At 33.0% G+C, this 25,452-nt stretch overlaps 1 pseudogene; it reads left to right on the forward strand.

Moving 5' to 3' along the window:
- Nucleotides 1-2,681: 2,681 nt before the first annotated feature.
- On the forward strand, nucleotides 2,682-4,956 carry LOC105157105 (subtilisin-like protease pseudogene; annotated as a pseudogene).
- Nucleotides 4,957-25,452: the final 20,496 nt, after the last annotated feature.

The raw sequence follows: 25,452 nt of genomic DNA on the forward strand, positions 1-25,452 counted from the left end.
ATATATACACACATTAAATATAATATATATGCATACTTAAATATTTTACATTTAAATATATATTATATAATTTTAAATATATTTTATATCTTTTAAATAATATTATCTAAACTATCCATTTATATAAAATTAAAACGAGTGGTGTTAAAATAAGGATAAAAATATTATCTTACAATCATAAAAATTAAAAGAAAAATTGGAGTATGTAATACACTTATGACATAGAAGGAGTGTTTTGCTACATTTTCTAAATTATAGGGTGATTTTTACTATTTTATTTTTTAAAAAAAGATATTTTACACAGTCTTTAAAATACATGGGCTAAATTGCATTTTACCTTATCATATACTTGCCTTCATTTTGTGGGAGAAAAACATGTGACAACTTGGTGAATTATAATATACAATATAGTGCAAAGTGGTTTCGGACATGCCAAATAATGCATCATATAAAATGTTTATCTTGACTAATTAGGTTGAATAAGAATATTTGTCCAATATAGTAAGCTATTTATATCTCAAGATGGCGGCTTGGAATTAATGGCCAACCTACTACTAATTACTGTAACGATTTAATAGAGTTGGGTTGAGTTATTCAACCAAAATAGTAAAATCTGATAGCTCATAAAATTATCAAACACACCCTCCATCATCTTCATTGTCAGTCTTCTTCTCCCTACCCACTTCCCCGCCCTTCTCTTCCTCTTTCGCCTGTTGGTGCCTCCTTTGTCTTTCTACCCCACTCCCCCCCTTCTCTCTCCTTCCTTCCTTCCACTGGCAATCCCTTACCCCCAACCCCCAACCCACCCCTTCTTCCTCTTGGTGCGGTCGCCCCTTCATCTTCGTCTTTCCCTACATAGATGCCCCCTCTGTCTTCCTCTTCCCGCCGCCCCCTCGCCATACGTAAATGTTAGACACATCTATTTGGGCATCTGGAGAAAAAAATTAAGTTTTAGGCATCTGAAAAAAAATTGATGTTATAATTTTGAAGGACATATATCTAATTTCTCATTCAATAAGGCAATGTAAACATTGGATCATGTTTTATGAGGATGAAATAAAATATATCAAAATAAGCTATCTATAATTAATCTTGAGATTTTCTATTATAAATTTAGTTTAGATTTATTCTAGTACGTTGTTATTCTCATACTTAAAGTAAATGGAGCCTAAATAGACTGTAATATATATCTACAGTAAAACCTCTATAAATTAATACTTTATAAATTAATAAACTTTCTAAAATAATAAAATCTTCCGATCCCGACTTGGGCCTTTGTAAAAAATCATCAAATTCGATAAGATAATAAGATAATAATTTTTTAGAAAAATTCCTTTATAAATACTAGGTCCCATTAAAACTCTAAATTAATAATTCATAAATATTACAATTATAAATATTATGGTAATTTGCTAAAATATGAAGTCTGTAATGCTTTACGCATTTGATCATCCATGATTTTACGATGCCTTTTAGATGAGAAGACATGGTGGGTTGTTATGAATTATTTTATTTTCATATTGAGATTTATGTAGTATATGTTTCATTCATCATGTATGAATATATTTAATTGGCTATAATAGTTATTTAAGTGCAACAAATTAATGTAAACATGTATATTTAAGTAATTTCATTGAATTAATACATGCGTCTATGAATATAATAGTTAATTGTATACAATGAATTGATATTATACATAAATATATTTAATTAGTTACAAAGAATTGATTGATGTATGAATATAATCAATGAAACATATATGAATTCATTTATTTTTAATACATATGTACTAAATTTATTGAATTTAAAAAGTTTCTCTTTTAATTAATAAAATATTAATTTATCGATAAATTAATATCTCTCTAAATTAATAAAATTTCATGGTCCCAAGGTTATTAATTTATAGAGGTTTTACTGTATAATAATATAAAAAAAAATCCCTCCACACTCACAAACAATGGTTAATGACAGTGCCGCACTAATTTTTTGTGAAGTAAAAACTGCCCCTCATGATAAAATAAATAACTTATTCAATTTTTTAAAATTTACATTAATTGATAAATTATTATTTTTTCTTTCTTCCTTTTGTTAACTTAATATACTGATTTATATATTTACTCTTATTTATAATATATTTTAAAACGTAAAAAATTATTTACTATATACACATATAAGAGTGCCACAACCATACTATCTATATATATTTATATAAATATAGCTTGCCGACTTTTTGTGCGGTGGGAGGTGCCTAAATGCATATATATGTGTATATATATATATATACCTCTGTTCCAATGATCTGCTATATCTATAATCTAAAATTAATTATACTCAATAATATTAAACCTAACCATCTGTAATAGACAAACCTTCGTTCTATTGCACTTAACTGGAGCATTGACAAATTCGAAAAAGGAAAAGCAGCTACAGATCTAGATAGCTCATGCCGACCTACGTGCTATACTCAAATGCTTCCAATATACGGCAAACGGATATCTAATTCACCTTCTTAAGTATATGAGAAATTGCAACCATTGACATATAATGAAGCTCCTAAATCAACCATTATTGAGATTTAAACTCTTGACATTTTTCTCCAGCCTCCAGGGAAGCATAATTACATGTTTCAGCACAGAATAGCACAGCAAAAGAATTGCAAGCCATTGCCTAAAATGATTTGCGTGTTTCTTCTCTTTGTTATTTCCCTTTTGAGTTCCCAACCAGTTATCGCGCAAAGCACCCGGCAAACTTACATTGTCCATGTGAACTTACCTGCAGATCAAGTTCCAGGAGAATCACGAGACCTGGAAACCTGGTATCGTTCGTTTCTGCCCGAAGCCACTGTAAACTCAGAGGAACCATCTCGAATTCGTCACAGGTACCGGAACGTGGTCACTGGATTTGCAGCAAAATTATCTCCAGAAGATGTGAAAGAAATGGAGAAGAAGGAAGGATTTTTGCACGCGAGGCGTGAGAAAATGTATGCTTTAAAGACAACTCATAGCCCGAGTTTCCTGGGGCTGTATCAAAATCTTGGTTCCTGGCCAGAATCAGACTATGGCAAGGGTGTGATAATTGGAGTCCTGGACTCTGGAATCACGCCAGGCCACCCGTCGTTTGATGATGAGGGCGTCCCCCCCCCACCGGCCAGGTGGAAAGGGAAATGCGAGTTGAAGGGCACTGCATGTAATAACAAGCTTATTGGAGCCAGGAACTTTGCCAGGGATGATCCAGGCCCGCCAATCGATCATGATGGACACGGCACCCACACTGCCAGCACAGCTGCAGGAAACTTTGTTTCAGGTGCCAATGTGTTTGGTCAAGCCAATGGCGTGGCTTCTGGAATGTCCCCTCTTGCTCACCTGGCCATTTACAAAGTATGCTCCGAGGAAGGATGTGATGAAAGTGATATATTGGCCGCATTCGATGCAGCCATCGAGGACGGGGTCAACCTGCTGTCCATCTCTATTGGTGGAATATCTGCTCCTTTCTATGAGGATGGCATAGCTTTGGGTGCATTCTCAGCAATGGAGAAAGGCATTCTGGTGAGCTGCTCAGCTAATAACGATGGTCCCAACTATTTTTCCTTGGAAAATGAGGCACCCTGGATTCTTACAGTTGGTGCCAGCACTATCGATAGAAAAATAGTTGCCACGGCATTGCTAGGAAACCAGGAGGAATATGATGGCCAATCACTTTACCAAATACATGATTTTCCCGCCACATTATTACCTCTGATTAATGCAGGCTCTCAAGGCAACAAAGCTGATGAATTCTGCGCTCCTGGATCATTAAACGACATTGACGTTAAAGGGAAGGTAGTTTTATGCGTGAGAGGTGGAGGTATTGCAAGAATTGCCAAAGGGCAAACGGTGAAAGATGCCGGTGGTGCTGCCATGATTCTCATGAATGACAAGCCCGACGCCTACGACACTTTAGCTGATGCACATGTACTTCCAGCGGCACATGTGAGTTATGCTGATGGAGAAAAGATCAGAGCATATATAAACTCGACCTCCAATCCCAAAGCAACCATCTTATTCAAAGGGACAGTAATAGGAGATAAAACAGCTCCCATGGTTGCATCATATTCCTCCAGAGGGCCTAGTCTGGCCAGTCCATTAATCTTGAAGCCCGACATTATCGGCCCCGGTTCAAGCATACTAGCAGCATGGCCTAAACCCGTGGACAACACCACAAACGTAAAGGCGACTTTTAACATGATCTCTGGCACTTCAATGGCGTGTCCTCACCTAAGTGGCATTGCGGCCCTGATAAAAAGTGTGCACCCTGATTGGTCTCCCGCTATGATTAAGTCCGCCATTATGACTTCTGCTACTCAAACTAACCTCAACAACAGCCTCATTCTCGACCAGAGACTCCTGCCTGCTGACATCTTCGCCACGGGGGCTGGACACGTAAATCCTCCCCGAGCATTAGATCCAGGCCTTGTTTACGACATCAAGACCCGCGATTACATTTCCTACTTATGTTATATGTACACTGAAAATCAGGTGGCTATCATTGTAAACCGGAAGATCAACTGTGGTGGATCTGAGTATAAAGGTGTACCCGGACCACAGCTGAACTATCCCTCATTTGCTATCCAACTTGGATATGGTAGTCAAACATATCCAAGGACAGTGACAAATGTTGGAGATGCAAAATCATCATATTATGTCCAAATTGAAAATGTTCCAGGTGTGGACGTGACAGTCGAGCCTAAGGTACTCGCTTTCATTAAGGTGAATCAAAAGAAGACTTACACGGTTTCCTTCAGCAGACAAGACTTCACTGCAAATGGATCTTATGTTCAAGGGTCCATTACCTGGATTTCTGCGAAACACATTGTCAGAATCCCCGTCTCCGTCCACTTGGTGTTATAGAAAAGGAGAAAATGCAAGCAATTCCTTTATGATATTATTAATTAGCAAATTATTCCCTTATGAAAAAAAATATATATATTTTACCTCCCTTTATTTTTAAGGAGGTAAACTGCTTTATTTTGAAAAACACAGGAGATAATTTATATAAATTGATATTATTTTTTCATATAATGATAATTTGCTTATTCGTAATATTACAAGGAAGTAAATGCATTAAATTCATCATAGGAAACCATCGCAGATGCATATACACCACAAGAATATGGCTCAATAGCAACGAAAAAGATTGACGTTGAACTAATTATTAAGTAGAATTCTTATCGGTAATTTATATTATTTAACACAAAATATTTACTTAATAATAAATTTAGCAACGAAAATTTACTTACTATAAATTATTTAAAATGTATATTAAATAATATATATTAGCAAAGAAAGTTTTACTTACTATTTAATTAGTTTGACATTGGATTTTTTAATAAAGTTTTTCATAGCTACTAAGATATCTTCTTTTAGTGAATGAAGAAAAATTTCTTACATAGATTGGGTTTTCTTATACCAAAATACGAAAAACGATAAGATGTCAATAGGGATGGCCGCAAATGGACAGGTCGGGTCAGGTCCAATTTGATCGTGTTAAAAATGAATCAACTTGAAACGGGATTCAAATGAATGGATCTAAAATGGGTAGAATTGTAAATGGTTGAGTCGAGTTTGTATAAATCATTTTATTAATTTAAATCTAAAAGTTTCAAAATTTTAAACAATAAAGAAAAAAATAATATTTGAATTATTGAAAATAATAACTACTACTTGTATCACATGTTGTTTCTTACTAATGACCATGAACATTAAGATTCATTTATTAATTATAAAATAAAAAAAATATACTAAGTACCAACAAAATACTATATTTTATTAAAATAATTTATAAAATTTTGAATGCTCATCTTAATGAACACCAAGTCGTGCAACCAAATTCTCTATATTTGTTGAGAGACAATTTTTATTTTCATCATTTTCAGAATTATAATCTGTAATAAAAAATTAAAAAAAATTACATAAAAATATAAAATAAATTATTAAATAATTTGAATAATAAGAAGAACATTACAAGTTTTTGACTGAAAATTGAGAGCTGTGTGCGCAAGTGCATGTGTGGAGAAAGAGAAAAGTGAATGTGTCTGATTGTGTGTGTGGGTGTGGAGAAAGAGAGGATCGGGTGCGTGTGTGTGTGTGTGTTTCTCTTGTTAAAGAAGACTGGGAGAGAATAGTGTGTGGGTTGTGGGTTCTTGTCAATCTTTTTTTTTATTTTTTTAATTTTTTTAGAGTTAAACCCATATAAGACTTATTACTACTCTTTTTAAATACATCTTCAACCCATATCCAATCCATATAAATATAATTTTATTTAACTTAAACTCGTAATAACCCATTTCAATTTATAATTAACTCAATCCAACACAAAATTAGTTGACATGAATTAAATCAATGGGTCTAAACCCATCTTAACGCCCGAAGATGTCAACAATGTAATTCATATTATGGTTACGTAGCTTCGCAACGATAAAAAAAAAGATTATCAGTAATACAAATTAATTATAGCTCCGTAATAGTCATTCACTGTTGTTTCTAAGTACATGACTGCTGTAATAACTTGCAAAAATAAATGGATGATTCAGATAAAATGCATCATTTTTTTTCTAAGGGTGCCATTAGCTACCTACTTAATAGAAGGTATAATATGAATGAGATTAAATCTTAATCGTATAGTCAAGGAAAAATTGCACCTTTGTTCTAAATACGAGGGGTGGCAATTTTATTTTTATATGAATTGACATTAAAAACAAAAATAGTGGGAATTTACTACACAGGCCGAAAAGTGCATGCTATCAGCTTAATTGGGTACTTCTCCGATAATTTTAGTAAATTTTGATTATTTTTATTTGCTATATACAAATTTTAAAATTTTAAAATAAAATTATCAAAATAAACTCGTTCAAGACTAAAATCATCACCATCCAACACTTACTATACTAAAATTATAATTTTCCCGATATATAAAACTATATTTCTAGATGATAATAGACTTTCGGCCACTCATTTAGTGCTTGCTTGTTACATTTACGCGTGTTTCTAGCTAGCTAGGTTCCAAATTCTTAGCTAGTTATTACTTTCCATGCAACTTGAATTTATAACACAATAAATGTCATTGTTGCTTAATTGATCTAACTAAAGAAGCATTTAATTATTCTAAAAACCTTACACCTCTATACAAGTTAATATATATAAAAAGATATATCTTTACTCTTATAATAATAATAATTTCATCAAAAAAAAATTATTTGACTTGCAATAAATCAGTAATAAATTAATCGAGGATAAATATAGATTTTATTCATTTGTTTGCTTATCTCAGTGAGTTCGGGGAATTTTTGACTAACATGAGGATTTATTTGTTAGATAAAAAACAAACGTCAGAGGTACTAGATGTAATTTTTTAAACGACAGAGATTTACATATAATTAGACCAAACTTCAAGGGAGGACGGTAATCTTTTTAATTTTTTTTATAAAACATAAGTAGTCCACAATTTAATTTATTAAATATTATATGATAAAGAATTACATGCGTTTAGAATGATTGCAAGATTTTTGAATCATTTGGCTAAGAAAAGACTTGAAAGGTCCTCTTTTTTTTTTTTTTAAATTTTTTAGCATTATAATGGACTTCAGATTTCCTTCTATTTACTTCTGTCGTCAAATTTACTTTATGCCGAACAAACAATGATAGGTTGCAGATATTCAAAAAAAAAAAAAAAAAAAAAGAAAGAAAGAAAGAAAAAGGAAAATGATACTAATCAAATGAAATCTAATGAAGGTGATTTTTTTTTTTTTCCCAAAACTATGTCCTAATTTTTTTCTTTAATTTTATTACCCTCTTAATATACATATATATATATATAGATAGATAGATAGATAGATAGATATTTGGTGAAAACTAATAATTTTATAAATATTTTTATATAAATTTTAATGAGAAAAAAATATTTACACAAATAAATTGTAAATAAGCTCAAAACTCAAAAAAATATGTGAACCAAGTTTGACCAAAGATCAGACGGTATTTAATCAATGCTACTTAGAACTTTAAACTGATCAAGATTAAGAGAGTTAATTAATATTTTATTTTTGATTTTCTTCTTTAATAGGGAATGTATACTTATATATAGTTACAGTAGTCACACCATTCAACTTTCTATCTTCTTTTTAGTAGCATGAATTTTGTAGATATTTGCAGGCTCATATCATATCTCTATATAAGGATCTCTTATGCATGTTTTGATATATTAGACTAACCGTTATGGCATATAATAATTAATTATTTATATTTTAAAATATATTATAAATAAAAATAAAATATATAAACCAACACATCATATTTAAAAAAAAAATAAAACTAATTAGGAATATTATTGACACAAACAATAAAAAAAATGATGTGAGTGAAATTTTCATATTAGTCTAGATAGATACTATAGATCATATAGATAGGGAGAAAAATTTGAGCAAGGGTGGTTGAAAATATATAAAGACGTTTTTGGTAATTTAAGAAAATGGTGTCACGGTGTAAGTAACTGATTAAGTGAACATATAATTTTTTTTTTATAGTACTAGATGTTATGGTACGCTGTCTCTACGTGCCGATAATAAATAATTATTTATGATTTAAAATATATTACAAATAAGAATAAGATATATAAACCAAGACATCATATTTAAAAAAAAGAAATAAATATATAAATAAAATAAAACTAATTTAAGAATATTATTGACGCAAAAAAAAAAATTGGTATGAGTGAAATTTTTATATTAATATATATAGATGTTACAGATCAATAGAGATGAGAAGAAGAATTTGAGTAGGGGTGGTTGAAAATACATAAAAAGAAAAATTTGTAATTTGAGTAGGGTGGTTGAAAATACATCACTCCTGTAGTGAGTGATGTAACTTGTGCATTGTGTCTTTAGAAACGTTTAAATTGACTTATGTCTATAATTGACATATGATCATCACAACTTTTGTAGGAAATTTGATGAAGAAAATAGAAAACAATTTTCAAGATAACTGACATGGAACTTGAAACATAGCGGGACACGAATTTTTCTTGGTGGCTACTTCCTCATGTAAGTAACAGATTACTTTGAACTATGTAAATTTAGCAAATTCAAAATTATGTTATCTTTTCAAGTATTATTTTTTTCATAGATTCAAGATACTCGTAATGAAGTTGATGACCTCATAAGAAAGTTGGCTCATGGCCCCAGTCGACATGTTTCTTGCTATAAAGAGTACTTTGTGAATGAATTCAAATTCCACACTTTGGAGTATGGACATTCTAAAGTAACATCAAATTATGGTGTATGCGTTTTGGGGAGTACCTACAATGAATATGAAGTGAATTATTATGGAATTTAGAAGAAGCTATAGAGTTGGAGTATTACGGGATAAGACGTGGGGTTGTCTTGTCTAAGTGTTATTGGTATGATACTTCTGATAAAGGACTTAAATGCCACACATCAGGTCTTGTGGAATTTAACCATAACTTGAAACCAAAATCAAATCACCCTTTTATATTGGCTTCCCAAGCTTAACATGTCTACTTCACAAACTTTCTGAGCACCAGAAGAGAGAGGCGTAATTGGTGGGCAATATGCAAACTAAAGGCTACTGGTAAATTTGACGTCCCATTGGCTGAAAGAAAAGACAAGAATAATGAGCAAAGAGTCAAATTTTCTTTTCAAGAGGATGAGGCATATAATCCACACCCTATTTTGATTGAAATTGATTAAGATGAGATCAATATTGTTTTGGATGGTGTGGTAGAAGAAGTAGATGCAAATGAATTTGAGGGACTTCAACATGGCGCAGATTTCAATGAAGTCATAATAGAGGATGAAGATCATTGGGATGGAGAAGAAGAATTCAAAACAGAAAACGATGAGCAAGAAGAAGAATATGATTCAAATAAAAGTGATGAGGATATTGACACTAATGATTGAATAGTTCTAATATTGAATATTAGAACTCCATTTATTGTAATCCGTGAAAAATGATTTGGACATGTTTTACATTTAACTAATTAAAATATTACTGTTTGTGTAATTTTATTTATTTAATTATTTCATTCGATTGCTTTACATGCATTTCATATTAGCCATCATAATTCTCTCATTCTTAGTACTTAATAGTTTTTTGTTTCTCTTCGACACAGGATGGTAACCAGAGGACGAGTCGGCGGACGTAGGCAAGGGAGGGGCCGAGGGGGTACAAGTTTGCACCTTCGAGATGAGAATGAGGAGATAAAGGGAGATCACTTACCACAACCTGGGGATAATCCAAGTTCTAATCCTAGTGAAGAGGTCGACGTAGACCCAATAATGGGGCTCAGATCCTAAATCTTCAAGTAAAAGGACAAAAGTGACAATGGTAAAGAATCAGTAATGTCAAAGCTTCTAAAAACTGAGCTTAATATATTCATAAATAATGTTAGCTCTATTCCTTAGTTTTCTATATTTTTTAAATTTATTCTGTCGAAATAGATTTATTGAAAGTGGTGTTGCATGAAACCTCACAAATGATATTAAAAATATTTTCACTGAGGCATGGCCAAGACGGCAAGCAGTGCCAAAGGCATCTAAAGCTTTGCCATGGAGAACTTCAAAATAATATATACTATTTAAATTTAATTCAATTTATTAATTGCTAAATTAAATTGACATATTTTTGTAATTATTTAATGTGATTGACTATTTTGAAATGTGATAGTTGAGGTACTAGTGGAATAATCTAACTGATGAGGAAACGAGGAAGGTGTGGGTGTGAAAATGCGAGTGATCGATTTAAAGAGAAGATGTACAAAGCTAAACAAAAGGCAATGAATAATGCTTACAAACAATAGGTAGAGAACCAGAAATGAGTAATATGATTGATAGAGGTCCTTATTGGTTAAATAATCAATTATCGAATGAGCTAGTTTAGAAGTATTGGGTATCTGAAAATTATGTAGGAAAATGTTGAACCACCCCAAAAAATCATTTGACTGAAAAAAATGGTTGGATTACAAAACACACTGGTGATCCTATTCCTGTAGGGGCACATAGGCAAAAAATGATAAGTTTTAATTATAAGGATTTAAGATATCTTTTATGAAATTTTGACACACGTGAACTAATATTGTTTTGTAAACTATATGAAAAAGAACTTGGTACAGAAGTGACTGATCTTCAGGTATTTCAAAGATGCCAAAGAAAAAACAAAGGAATTGGGGAGTTCATCGACAACAAATCCAAAAAGAATTAGTGTAAGTATAATTTGTCATTGGTATTTAAATATTGGTTGGTATATATATTTAGTAATTTTGTTAGACTTTTATTACATAAATGTTCCTTTGTATCTAATGTACTTGTACAGAAAGCATACCTTGCAAAAATTCGTTGTACTGATGTTTCTTCCCAGTCTTCATTTGATCTGTCAACTTGGTATGATATAACTGGAGGTCCTTCTAAAGGATGGTTATATGAATTTGAAAGTAACTCGTCATCTACAAGTCAAGTTCAGTCAATTCTACTCTTGAAGTATTTGAGGAGAAGCTTAATGAGTTAACAAAAGTTGTGGAGGCTATGCACTCTAATGCTACAAAGAGGGAAGAAGAATTTTCAAGACGAGAAGAAGAAAATTGAAAATTGCTTCAAATTGCTTTTAAAGAAGCTCGAAAGAGGAAGGAAGAGGCTCGAAAGAGGGAGGCAAACCTACAAGAATTGGTTCATAAATTACTTCAAGATGTGGGATACACTAAACATCAATTTATTGGTGGGTCTGAGTAGTAGAATCAACAACATTCCAAGGAAGATCATTATTTATTTATTTATTTTTTTTCTGTTGCTTGTTTATGACTTAGTTTATGTTGATTTCGGTTCTATTTTGTCTTAATTTTGTTGGTTTGAGAGTGCAGACATTGATACTATTTGGTAGTGTTTAGATGATACAATGACATCAATTATATTATTATTGATTGTTTAAGAGTATCTTTTTTGTTATTATTTATTGTTGTTGGTCATGAAAATTCAGATTTTGGCATTGGTGGAATGTATATGATGGTATAATGAGTAGGATATCAATTTAGGTACAAAAATTAAAAATTTTGTCAAGAAAAACAAAAAAAAAATTAGAGATGGATTAATGAAGGAAAATTTTGGGAGTTTACAGACAGAATCAAAGATGGAGATTTGTAAGGATTTATAGATGAATAGAGACGGAAGATTTTAGGAGTTAGAGACGGAATTAGAGACAGAATTAACAAACAAAAACTTTACCTTCAGAGATGGATTAGGACCGCAATTATTTCTCTTTATCGATGGAATCAGAGACGAATTCTCTATGGAAATCAAAATGGATTACTCTAAAACTTTGTTGTTCTTTGTCGACAGAATCAGCGACGGAAATGTTCAATCTCAAAATTAGTGACGGAATATTTCCGTGTATAATATTTAGCCACTAGGCTTTAGCCACAGAGTGCGGCGACGGATTTTTCCGTCGCTATTTATTTTCACAGACGGAAATCATAGTTTCAGAGACGGAATGTTCCGTCTCTGATACCCTATTTTTTTGTAGTGATATTAATTAAATATCAAATTAATTTTTTATTATTTTTAAATTTAAAAAGATTGATATTTTTTTTTTACTTTTTAAAGAATAAAAAATAATGCATTTTCCCCTTTTCATTATTTTGTGTATATATATGATTACTGTTGGAATAAGTAACCAAAAGGCAATTGAATTAGCAATTTTGAAAACTATTCGAGCAATCTTTATTTAAGTAATATTGCCCTGATGAGTGTGGTAGTACTCATCTTTGGTACATGTGTCTGCTGTGCCTATCTATTTTGTTAAGCGTCACTTTAACGTTACAACGGATGTGCAGACCATGTACATAACCTATGTAGCTGGGTTGCGCATTGGATAACGGCTGTGAAACCAACTTCTGAGGGTTGGTCTGAAATGTTCCAAGTCGAGGACCTCGAGACGGGACATCGAGAGTCCTATTGAGACTTGCACTGAGTATTGCAATCTTTGAATGAGTATCGTGTTTCATCATAAAAAAATGTTGGACATCTATGCAATTTCAGTGGGTTAGTTGACAAGGTGGTCAATTGACTGAACTAACTCGAGGGGATCGTCATAAGCCTTGGAGGTTTGGTTATTATGACTTAAGTCCCCGGCTCCGATAGTACAGAAGTAGTCCTCAAACTTGAGGAATCACGACAGTCACATGCATATGATGGTTGTATCTTGGATCTGCATGAGAGGTCATTGTGCCAGAAACATGCTCATCATAACGCTTGTTTAATACAATCGGAGTATGTAGCAAGGGCAGTGAGTTCTAAGAAGAGGATCCATCCCCTGTCTGTATGTGACAGAGGTATCTCCTATGCACTTGGAGACGCGTTCAGGCATTGTAAACCTGTGGCCAAAGTGGTTGATCGAATAGGAAAAAAAGGTTCCTATGGTGGGCAATTTAGCGTAGCGTGGTCTCAAGTATTAAGCATAATGCCTAGTCTAAGATGAGAACGACACCAAATGCCTTGCCCTAGACTAAGGCTGGGAGGTGATTGATAGAAGGACCGTACCTATATGGACTCGAGAGCCTAAATATTCACACAGATATTCACCTAGTTTCTAGTGCCATAGAGCGTTGTTAGACGGCTACCCATTGTAACAGGTTTTCTTGATCAATGGTTGATCAAGAATAATTAACTAAATTGGATTTAATTAATCGGTAGTGTTGGACACTAGTCCAAATCTAGCTAAAGTTGAATCTAAAGAGTCATACACACCGTGGAAGGACTAGAAATTAATTTGGAATTAGTTCAGAAAGATGTAAATAATTTGGATTATTTACATGTGGGATGATCCTTCGGATGCCCAAGATTAAATTAATTGAATTAATTTAATTGGGCTTGTCTTAATTAATAAATTGAATTTATTAATTAAAGAGAGTTGGGTTTATGTATTTAATTGGATTAAATAACATTGGACTTAATTAATTGAATTTTTATTGAATTGTATCTAATTAAATTTATTGCGCCTTGAATATATTTTAATTTGATTAAAATAAAACCAAGTCCACTAGCAATAGAGTTGACTTTTATTGTCGAGAGGAGGGTTCATCGAATTGCACTTTTGCAAAGTGTAGATTTGGTCATATCAGTCTTATATGGCATGATTGGATCATACCAAACACGAAGGAGCTCGCCTTGTAGGTAGCCGAAATGTACCTTGAAATATTTTCACCTTCCGATACAAAGCATATATAAATGTCTATTATCATCCTCTTTCTCCCCCTCTCATCCTCTAATTATTTAACTCTCTTTGATCTAGGATTGAAGATAGAGTTGTAGAAAAAAAAAATTCAATGAAGAGAATACACTATCGATAGTGTAGTTCTTTTCGATAATTTCTTCCTACCGGCTTTGATTTCTTCTAACAAAGAGATCAAAGCAATCTTCCATGGTGTGGTGTGGATCACCTCTAGAGGGCCCCTATATTGGAGCTTAGGGTGAACAATGGGACGAATGCACGATAGCCGATTGAAACGTAAAACAAAAGATGTAAGATCTCGTTTAAATGCTGCTTCTCGATTGTTTCTATAATCTATAGCCTTGTATGTTGGGGTTCTTTGTTTTATTTATTTTAAATCAACATACTATATTTGAATGCTCGGGAGCACCAAGGGTACACCCCTTGGTTGGTCATAGAATAATTTTATTTTTATCATTTATTATTATTTTTTCTGGCGCTTCTGATGGCACATTCTCAAGCGGATCTACTTGTCCCTTCAATTATATATATATATATATATTTACATATATAGTATACATATGTATAACTATGGGTGACGGCCAGCCATCGCCTTAGGCAATGGTGACCGTCTCGGCCAACCTGTGGGTGCCGATGAGCAACGGAGACTCCCATTTTTCCTAGATGAGGAGGTAATCCATCACCCCATTTTCTGCTGGGCAACCTCACCCTCGCCCAAAGTTTAGAGGCGACAGTTGTGAAGGCAATAAAAATGCAAGTGGATCGGCCCGAAAACGCGCAAGCGGAAGCGGTAATATAAAAATTCATAAATTACAAACTGAATAAATAAAACGATGATCCCACGGGGTATAACCTTGGAGTTCCCGAGCGTTCGATATAGTTTATTATAACAACAATAAAACTAAATGGGTTTAATGATAAAATAAAAATGAGAAGTGCTAGAAACGTAAATTAAGGATTACTTTTGCTTGATTTACGAACTTTCTTTTTGTCGACCCGTTCACGCGAGATTTCAACTTAGAAGCCTCTAAAGGCACATCTACACCACACCAGAACATGTGATCCCTTAATTCAATTTGCTAAAAAAGAACAAGGGAGAAAGAACACACCATTTGTGTAGCAAAGAGGGGGGGGGGGGGGGGGCAAATGGGTGTTCTAGGATAGGAAAATAATTTTGTGTTGTGTTATGTTTTTAGTTATTCCAAATAACTAATATATATACCTTGTATGCATATACTAGAATATGTCTAGGTTCATTCTACAATCCACAAGGTAACAAATTCTTTATTCTAAATAAAGAATGACTAACATGGCACTTTACAAAAGTGATAATTCCTAGTCAATAATTTCCTTTCCTAGGATTGTCCAATAAGCTTTAACTAGGGGTGCAGTGGCCGAATTTATTAAAATAAAGTATAAGGCCCAATTAATTTTAATTAAATCTAATTTAATTAAAATTCACCTAATTAAGCCCATTATATATTTAATCAAATTAAATACATGGCTTTTATTAATTAATACGTCCAATTTATTAAATAATAACGGCAAGCCCAATATAAAGTAATCTCGTTAATTTATCCTTGGGCTCCATCAAATAGATCCCTCTCATTTATAAGTAATCCAATTAATTATAGAATTAATTCCCAATTAATTACTCATCCCTTCTCAGTGATTTGTGTGTGACTCTTTAGTTTCACCTTTCAACTAGACTTGGGCTAGTGCCAAATACTATCATTAATTAAATTTGATTTAATTAATAATTCTCGATCAACCCTTTATCAAGAATGCCCGTCACCATGGGTGGCCGTCTGGAAACGGTCTATGACTAGAGGCTAGGTTCTCAAGTCCATACAGGTTCGGTCCTTCCGTTTACTGTCTCTCAACCTTAGTACTAGGTGAATATCCATGGTACTAGGGTATAAAATTGGGTGTCGGCTCCAATCCTGGATTAGGCGTTTGTGCTTAATACTTGAGATTGTTTTACGCCAAATTGCTCTACATAGGAATCTCATTTTCCTATTCAACCAATGACTTTGGCCACAGGTTCATAGAGTGTGAATGCATCTCCAAGTGCGTAGGAGATACCTCTGTCACATTTTGATAGGGACGGATCCTCCTCTTAGAACTTACCGTCCTCGCTATATACTCGACTATACTGAATAAGGCTTATGATGATCATGCCTGTGATACAGTCACCTCTTGCACAGACCCAAGATACAGTCATCGTATGCACGTGACTGCCGTGATTCCTCAAGTTTAAGGAGTGCTCCCGTACTGTCGGTGCCGAGGACTCAAGTCATACCGACCAAGCCTCTAAAGCTTCCATATGACGATCCCCACGAGTCAGTTCAGTTAGTTGACCACCTTGTCAACTAACCCATTGAAATTGCATAAACGTCCAACGTTTATCGCCGATGAAATGCGAAACGCATCCAATGAGTGCAATACTCAGTGCAAGTCTCAGTAGGACTTTCGATGCACAGTCTCGAGGTCCTCGACTTGGAATATTTCAGACCAATCCTCAGAAGTTGATTCCACAGCCGCCATCCAATACGCAGCTCAACTACATGGGTTACAAAGTGGTCTGTGGACATTTGTTGCGACGTCAAAGCAGTGCTTTACGTAATTTGATAAACACAAAACAGACACATGCGTCAAAGAAGAATACTTACCATATTCATCGGGATAACATTACTTAGATAAAGATTGCATAAATGGTTTTCAAAACTACTAATCTAATTGGCTTTTGGTCACCTATTCCAACAAGTTGGCCGTCGTTGGCTTATATATAGAGTTATTTATATGTAATGTATATATATATATATGTATATGTAATTATATATATTTAATTGTGTAATTATATAAAAATTCCCTTAATATGATTTGTCAGTTAATGCCACATCATATTTTATTTTTTAATTAAATTCATTTAATTGCCATATCATGTATCATTAACCAATAAAATTAATTTCCCCAATTTATAATGCCATATCAGATTCAGGTGGCATTTTCCGACAACTTTAGAGAAATTTCGAGGGAAGGACAATCAAAATTGAGCAATTAAAAAAATAGAAGACGATTTTGAAACTCTAAGAAATTAAAGAATTAAAATAAAAAATAAGTATTATTAAAGGACAAAAATTGCCTTTAATTCTTATTCTATATGGATTTTAAAAGTCTATTTAAGAAGGGAACAAGAAACCCACACACGCGGAATTAAAAGGGTTCATTGGCAATTCAATTGATAGCAAACATGCAGATGAACTAACTTATCTACAATGGACTGCGTGTATCTTCCACATTCTCTATTCGTTAAGATAAATCGAACTGTTCGAGCTTCCCTTTGTCTTGGTGGAAGGGGCCATTACATTTTTATCCGCACAAGTTAAGTCTTTATAGTTTAAATCCCAATATTATGTAAAATCATTACCTAATTCTCCATTAGTTCTCTAATGTAAAAAAAATGTGCCTCACACGTGTATGTCAAAATGTACAATTTAGACACTATAACTTATAAAAATGTGTAACTTTCACTCCCAATATAAAATAACAATACCCAAAAAAAAATTAATTAATAAAATCACAACATAACTTGAAAAGAAACGTTTAAAACAATGGTGAGTTAGTTATTTGATGTTATATATAGATCTAAATATATTGATAATATACGTTGATGCGAGGAAAAAAACTATTTGTCTGAGTTGTAATGTAGTTAAGCTCTTTGGATAGAATTTTTTATAAATTTTGAAACAAGGACCTGCAAAAATATGTTAACGCTTCAATGCCCGAATCAGTAAGCAGCTTAGTAAGCTTTTTTGCAGAATATTCTTCTGAATATCTAGGGGTAGTTAGGATGTGTAAGTTGATTCACCAAAATCCTTGGGCCTTATCACACATCGGCTCCGGCCTTCCTCCACATAGTCGATCGACCACTTGCTCATAAGGACACATAGGTGTCTAGGTGTCTAGGTGTCTACCTCGTCATCCTTATTCAGAGCCTAAGAGCATACTGTTGGACTCGTGCCACAGTTCATCTTCAAGAGTTTCCTTCTGGCTTTTGAGTCTGAGGGTTATGCCCCTTTTAGGCCACGCGCATCTTCTGCACCCCTCACTAGGCTTTCTGTAAGTTGGGCCTCTTCTTTCGGCTGAATGTACTTTCTTAGTATCATATGTAATTAGAACATTTTTGGAAGAATTTTTATTTATTATATATGTACTATTGGAGTTGTATTTATATCTTTAGGCCTTAATTCACCAAATTTGATTTAAATTATAATTTATGCTCCAAAGATCTTAATGGTTAATTTATTTGAACATAAATTCAAAATAATTATTATATATAATATGTATATATGAATGCATAAACCACTTGATATTCATTTTTAATATCCATTATGTTATACCCTTTTGTATCTCCTATGATGTTTTGCAATTATAATAGTTATGGTGTATTTTGTAACCAAAATTTTGGTGGTCTATAAATACCACCATGCACTTCATATGTGAAAGGAGTTTTAGAGAGAATAAGAAAGTGATTTGGAGGAAATACATGTATTGTTTTCTTTATATTATATTAGGAGTGATAGGCCAATAAGCTTAAAAATTCTCTAAGTTTATAAAACGTTATCAGCATGACGTTATGCTCGATCAAGGTAGAATGCTAATTTTCTAGTATAATTTTTATTCTTTGTTTGTTTATCTCTACAATATCATAGTTAACTTTATTCTTGATTATTCGTAATAAAATATGAGTAATTATATTCAATATATTTCAATGTCTCCTGAAGTGGACATATATATATATAAAGTTCTATCATATTTGATATTGCCTCCGGAAGTAGGCATAAAATTCTTGATTTCATCCGCTGAAGTGGATGTGATATTGCCCCCAGTTATAGGCAGACAATTCTTGATTTCATCCGTTGAAGTGGATGTGTTCTATAAAATTTCATTGCTTCCTGAAGTAAGTAATAAGTTAAAATCACCTCCAATAGTAGGTGAAATATTTTGTATCAATTATGTGCAATATCATCCCTGAAGCGAGGATAAGTATAATGTTTGATTTTCTCACCACCTGAAGTGTTTTGAGATAATGGCTTGATCAAGAAGCCCGATGCTTCTTCATTTATTTAATTGATTTCATGGTAATTTTGTTTTATATCATAGTATATGTATTGTTATTAAAATATGACTAGCTTGAAGTTAATTTAGTTCACTTACTTTACCTATATAGTTTTTTTTCATATGCCCATGTATGTATTTTGCATGTTTTGCTAGTATATTTATATGCAATAAAATTTATTTATTAAGAAAACAACTTTGACAGAATACGATTTAATTGTCATTTGCAACATTATAAGAGTTAACCCAAACTTAAATATATTTAATTCGATGTATGAATGCCATAATAATTCAAACTAATTACATGGGAACTTATATATTACTTAATGCTGGTAATGTTTTATGTCATTTTTATTTAATATCATGTGTAATACATTTTATTTTACTTATATGTATATATTGAATATTATGCTAAAAGTATATATTAACTTGTTGTAGGCTAACGGCCAATCTCACAAAATTAGATTTCGTTACTCTTGATGTTTCTGAAAAAAAACTATCTATCATGGGTTCTTGATGTCGAACTGCATTTTGCTAGTAGCAAACTGGTAGAAATAATAGAAGAAAATACTAGTGCTTCTAAGCAAGACTGCGCTAAAGCAATGATTTTGCTTCGTCATCATCTTAATGAGAGCCTGAAGTCTCAATATTTAATAGTAAAAAGTCCTTTTCAACTTTCAAAAAGTATAAAGGATCGATTTGACCATCAAAAGACTGTAATCTTACCCGTGCAAGATATGAGTGGATACAATTGCGACTACAAGATTTCAAAACAATGGCTGAATATAATTATGAGATGTTTTAAATTATATCAAAATTGAGGTTAGGTGGAGAATATGTGACGGATCAACAAATGTTGGAAAAAATATTTTCTACTTTCATGCATCCAACCTTGTACTCCAACAGCAGTATAGGGAACGTGGGTTCAAAACATATTCAGAATTGATTTCATGCCTGCTTGTTGCAAAAGAAAATAATCAGCTTTTGTTGAATAACCATCACAACCAACCCACTGGTGCCAAACTACTTCTTGAAATTTCGACGGCATTGCCTGAAGCAAATGATACTTCTTTACGAAAGGGGCGTGGCCGATACCATCGCCTAACACAGGGCCTTTCTTATGATCGTGGTCATGGCAATCGTGGTCGTGGTTGTGGTAATAGTCGTGGAGATCATCATAACACATGTATTAATCCCAATTGGTCTCCGGAATAACCAAATATTTCTCATTTAAAGGTGTTTGGTTGTGCAGTGTATAGCCCGATCCCCCCTCCTCAACGAATTAAAATTGGGCCACAACGAAGACTGGGAATTTATGTTGGTTTTGAGTCTTCCTCAATTATTAAGTACGTTGAACCAATAACCGGTGATCGATTCACTGCAAGGTACTTGGATTGTCAATTTAATGAGACAATATTCCCGAAATTAGGGAAAGTAGATAACGAGATTAAAAGGAAAGATATTGCATGGAATGCAACATCTATGTCTTTTATGGATCCAAGGGCAAATGATAGTAAACTTGAAGTTCAACAGATCACATATTTGCAAAGGGTTGCAAATAGGGTACCAGAAGCGTTGATAGATACCAAAGCGGTCACAAAATCAAATAATCCTGCTGAAGATGTTCCAGCTCGTTAAGAAGTCCCTAAAGAGATTCTTACTCAATTAAAGGCATCTGAGTCACAAATGCGCTGGAAGCGTGGTAGACCACTTGGCTCTAAAGATGCAAATCCTGGAAAGAGAAAGGAATATATAGTCTCAATTAATCACAATGCTAATGTGAGCACTAGTATCGTCTCCAAATATAAAATCCCTGAAGCGGTTTTATCTGATGACTCTAAAAGTAATGAGCAAGATCTCGAGGACAGTTACGAGAATTCTATTAATTATGCTCATAACAGTTTAGGTTGGTATCAAAAAAAATTTGAAATGAATGATATTTTTGCGTATTCTGTAGCCGTCGAAATCATGGATGAAGATAAAAATGATCCCCAAACTATGGAGGAATGTAGACATCAAAATGATTGGAAAAGTTGAAAAAGGCCATACAAGATGAGCTAGACTCGCTAAATAAGTGAGAAGTATTTGGACCTATAACTCCAACACGAAAAGGTGTCAAACCAGTTAGTTATAATTGGGTGTTTATACGAAAGAGAAATGAATTATATGAAGTTGTAAGGTACAAAGCTAGACTTTTGGACCAAGACTTTACTCAAAAGCCCGGAATTGATTATACTGAAATATATTCACGTGTAGTGGATGCAATCACACTTAGATTTTTAATCAGTATATCAGTAATTGAGAACTACAAATGCAACTCATGGATGTGGTAACTACATATCTGTATGGGTAATTGGATATAGATATCTACATGAGAATCCCAAAGGATTAAAAATGTCTGAAGCATTATAGTCAAAGACTCGTCACATGTACTCCATCAAATTGAAAAGGTCCTTGTACGGACTTAAATAATCAGAAATTATGTGGTACAATCGTCTTAATGAGTACTTAATAAAGAAAGGATTTTACCTTAATCAAATAAGTCCATGGTTATTCATAAAGAGGACAGAGCTGTGTATGTTGATGATTTGAATATTATTGGATCTCTTGAAGAGATTCGACAAGCAGTTACTTAAAAGGTGAGTTTGAGATGAAAGATTTAGGTACTGCAAAGTATTGTCTCGCCCTGCAGTTCGAGCATACTAAGGGTGAAATTTTCATTTATCAATTAAACTATATAGAAAAATTCCTTAAGAGTTTGCATATGGACAAAGCTCATCCAATGAGTTCACCTATGGTAGTTCGATCGCTTGATATTAATAAAGATCCGTTCCGTCCTCCAAGCACATAATGATGAGATTTTGGGTCCAGAAGTACCATATCTGAGTGCAATTGGTGCATTGATGTATCTTTCTAATAATACTGGACCAGATATGACCTTTTCAGTTAATCTACTAGTAAGATATAGTTTAACACCAACAAAGAGACACGGGAATGGTGTTAAACACGTTTTACGTTATTTACGTGGAACAAGTGACATGGGACTATATTTTGAACGACATGATGATGCAACAACCAAATTAGCTGGTTATTCAGATGCAGGGTATTTATCTGATCCACATAAAGCTATATCTCAATCTGGATATGTATTCATATATGGTGGAACTGCTATTTCATGGCGTTCAACCAAACAGACTTTGGTAGCCACTTCATCAGATCATGCAGAATTAATTGCATTACATGAGGCTGGGCGTAAATGTGTATGGCTTAGATCATGAACACATTATGTTCGTGAATCATGTGGACTAGAATCAATAGAGAAAAGTCGCACAGTAATAAATAAAGATAATGCGGCATGCATCTCCCAAATCAAGGATGGTTATATTAAAGCCGAAAGAGCCAAGCACATATCACCAAAAACACGGGAATGGTGTTAAACACGTTTTACGTTATTTACGTGGAACAAGTGACATGGGACTATATTTTGAACGACATGATGATGCAATAACCAAATTAGTTGGTTATTCAGATACAGGGTATTTATCTGATCCACATAAAGCTATATCTCAATCTGGATATGTATTCATATATGGTGGAACTGTTATTTCATGGCGTTCAACCAAACAGACTTTGGTAGCCACTTCATCAAATCATGCAGAATTAATTGCATTATATGAGGCTGGGCGTAAATGTGTATGGCTTAGATCATGAACACATTATGTTCGTGAATCATGTGGACTAGAATCAATAGAGAAAAGTCCCACAGTAATAAATAAAGATAATGCGGCATGCATCGCCCAAATCAAGGATGGTTATATTAAAGGCGAAAGAGCCAAGCACATATCACCAAAAATTTTCTCCACTCACGAGCTTCAAGTGGAAAGCAAAAAATTCGACAAGCAGCTGATTACTTGGATCTCTTGAAGAGATTCGACAAGCAGCTGATTACTTAAAAGGTGAGTTTGAGATGAAAGATTTAGGTACTACAAAGTATTGTCTCGCCCTGCAGTTCGAGCATACTAAGGGTGAAATTTTCATTTATCAATTAAACTATATAGAAAAATTCCTTAAGAGTTTGCATATGGACAAAGCTCATCCAATGAGTTCACCTATGGTAGTTCGATCGCTTGATATTAATAAAGATCCGTTCCGTCCTCCAAGCACATAATGATGAGATTTTGGGTCCAGAAGTACCATATCTGAGTGCAATTGGTGCATTGATGTATCTTTCTAATAATACTGGACCAGATATAACCTTTTCAGTTAATCTACTAGCAAGATATAGTTTAACACCAACAAAGAGACACGGGAATGGTGTTAAACACGTTTTACGTTATTTACGTGGAACAAGTGACATGGGACTATATTTTGAACGACATGATGATGCAACAATCAAATTAGTTGGTTATTCAGATGCAGGGTATTTATCTGATCCACATAAAGCTATATCTCAATCTGGATATGTATTCATATATGGTGGAACTGCTATTTCATGGCGTTCAACGAAACAGACTTTGGTAGCCACTTCATCAAATCATGCAGAATTAATTGCATTATATGAGGCTGGGCGTAAATGTGTATGGCTTAGATCATGAACACATTATGTTCGTGAATCATGTGGACTAGAATCAATAGAGAAAAGTCCCACAGTAATAATTAAAGATAATGCGGCATGCATCGCCCAAATCAAGGATGGTTATATTAAAGGCGAAAGAGCCAAGCACATATCACCAAAAATTTTCTCCACTCACGAGCTTCAAGTGGAAAGCAAAAAATTGATGTTAAACAAATTTCATCAAGTCAGGACTTAGCAGATTTGTTTACGAAGGCATTACCAACAAAGGTGTTCAAACAACTCGTACGTAATATTGGTATGCGACACTTGAAAGATATCTGCTTAAATTGAGGGGGAGATTATACAAATGTATTTTTTGGCTTAGTCTTGCTTTTTATCCTATTGGGTTTTTTTCAGGCAAGCTTTTTAACGAGTCAGGATGTATATGCTAAAAAGGTATGCATTCAAGGAGGAGTACTATATATAATATGTATATATGAATGCATACACCTCTTGATATTCGTTTTTAATATTCATTATGTTATACCCTTTTGTATCCCCCATGATGTTTTATAATTATAATAGTTATGGTGTATTTTGTAACCACAATTTTGGTAGTCGATAAATACCACCATTCACTTCATAAGTAAAAGGAGTTTTAGAGAGAATAAAAAAGTGATTTGGTGGAATTACATATATTGTTTTCTTTATATTATACTAGGAGTGATAAGCCAATAAATTTAGAATTTCTCTAAGTTTATAACAACAATTTCTTTTATACCAATTTATAAAAAATTTAAGATGCACTATTGGAATGGGTTAATTTAGATTAAAGTTAAAAAAAATTAAATTTATGATAAAAGTTATGATAAAAAGTTATATAAATGATTTTTATACTTTTTACTAAATGAACTTCAGTTTTTTATTTGTTTGCTGAAAATTAAAAGTTGAAGTCTAGTCTATGTACATAACTTACAAACATTTCACTTCTTTCTAGATTTGTATATTACTCATCATGTTGCTCAGATGTAATAGGGAAAGAATTTTTCGTGTTAAATATGTTTAATGTTATAATTGAAATAATCGCACATTTTTGTGATATTACTATTTGAAGGAAAAATTAATAATATTAATTACATTTTGCTTATAATATTATTTTTACCAAATAAAATATATTAATTTTCCTAGATTGAACTAAGACTTTGTTTTGCGATAAGAAAAAAACTCAATTCGTTAAACTATATAAATTCATTTTTAAAGTATTAAGATATTTTGATTAAAATTTCTAAATATAGTTTTTTGATGCATGATACTAATCATTATTGTTCTTTTAAAAGTCAATATACGTAATCATATGTTCAAATAGGATTTAGTGCAATTTATCTCCCTCATATTGTAAAATTAGTAAATTAACCCCTTTATGAAAAAGTAATAGCAACTTAAACCCCTATTTTTTTTTTAAATGAAAGAATTCCTTATTAAAATTATTTCATTTTAAAAAATACATCG

The sequence above is a fragment of the Sesamum indicum genome, linkage group LG1 (genome assembly GCF_026168435.1).
Source record: "Sesamum indicum cultivar Baizhima isolate 11 linkage group LG1, ASM2616843v1, whole genome shotgun sequence".
Classification (NCBI taxonomy): domain Eukaryota; kingdom Viridiplantae; phylum Streptophyta; class Magnoliopsida; order Lamiales; family Pedaliaceae; genus Sesamum; species Sesamum indicum.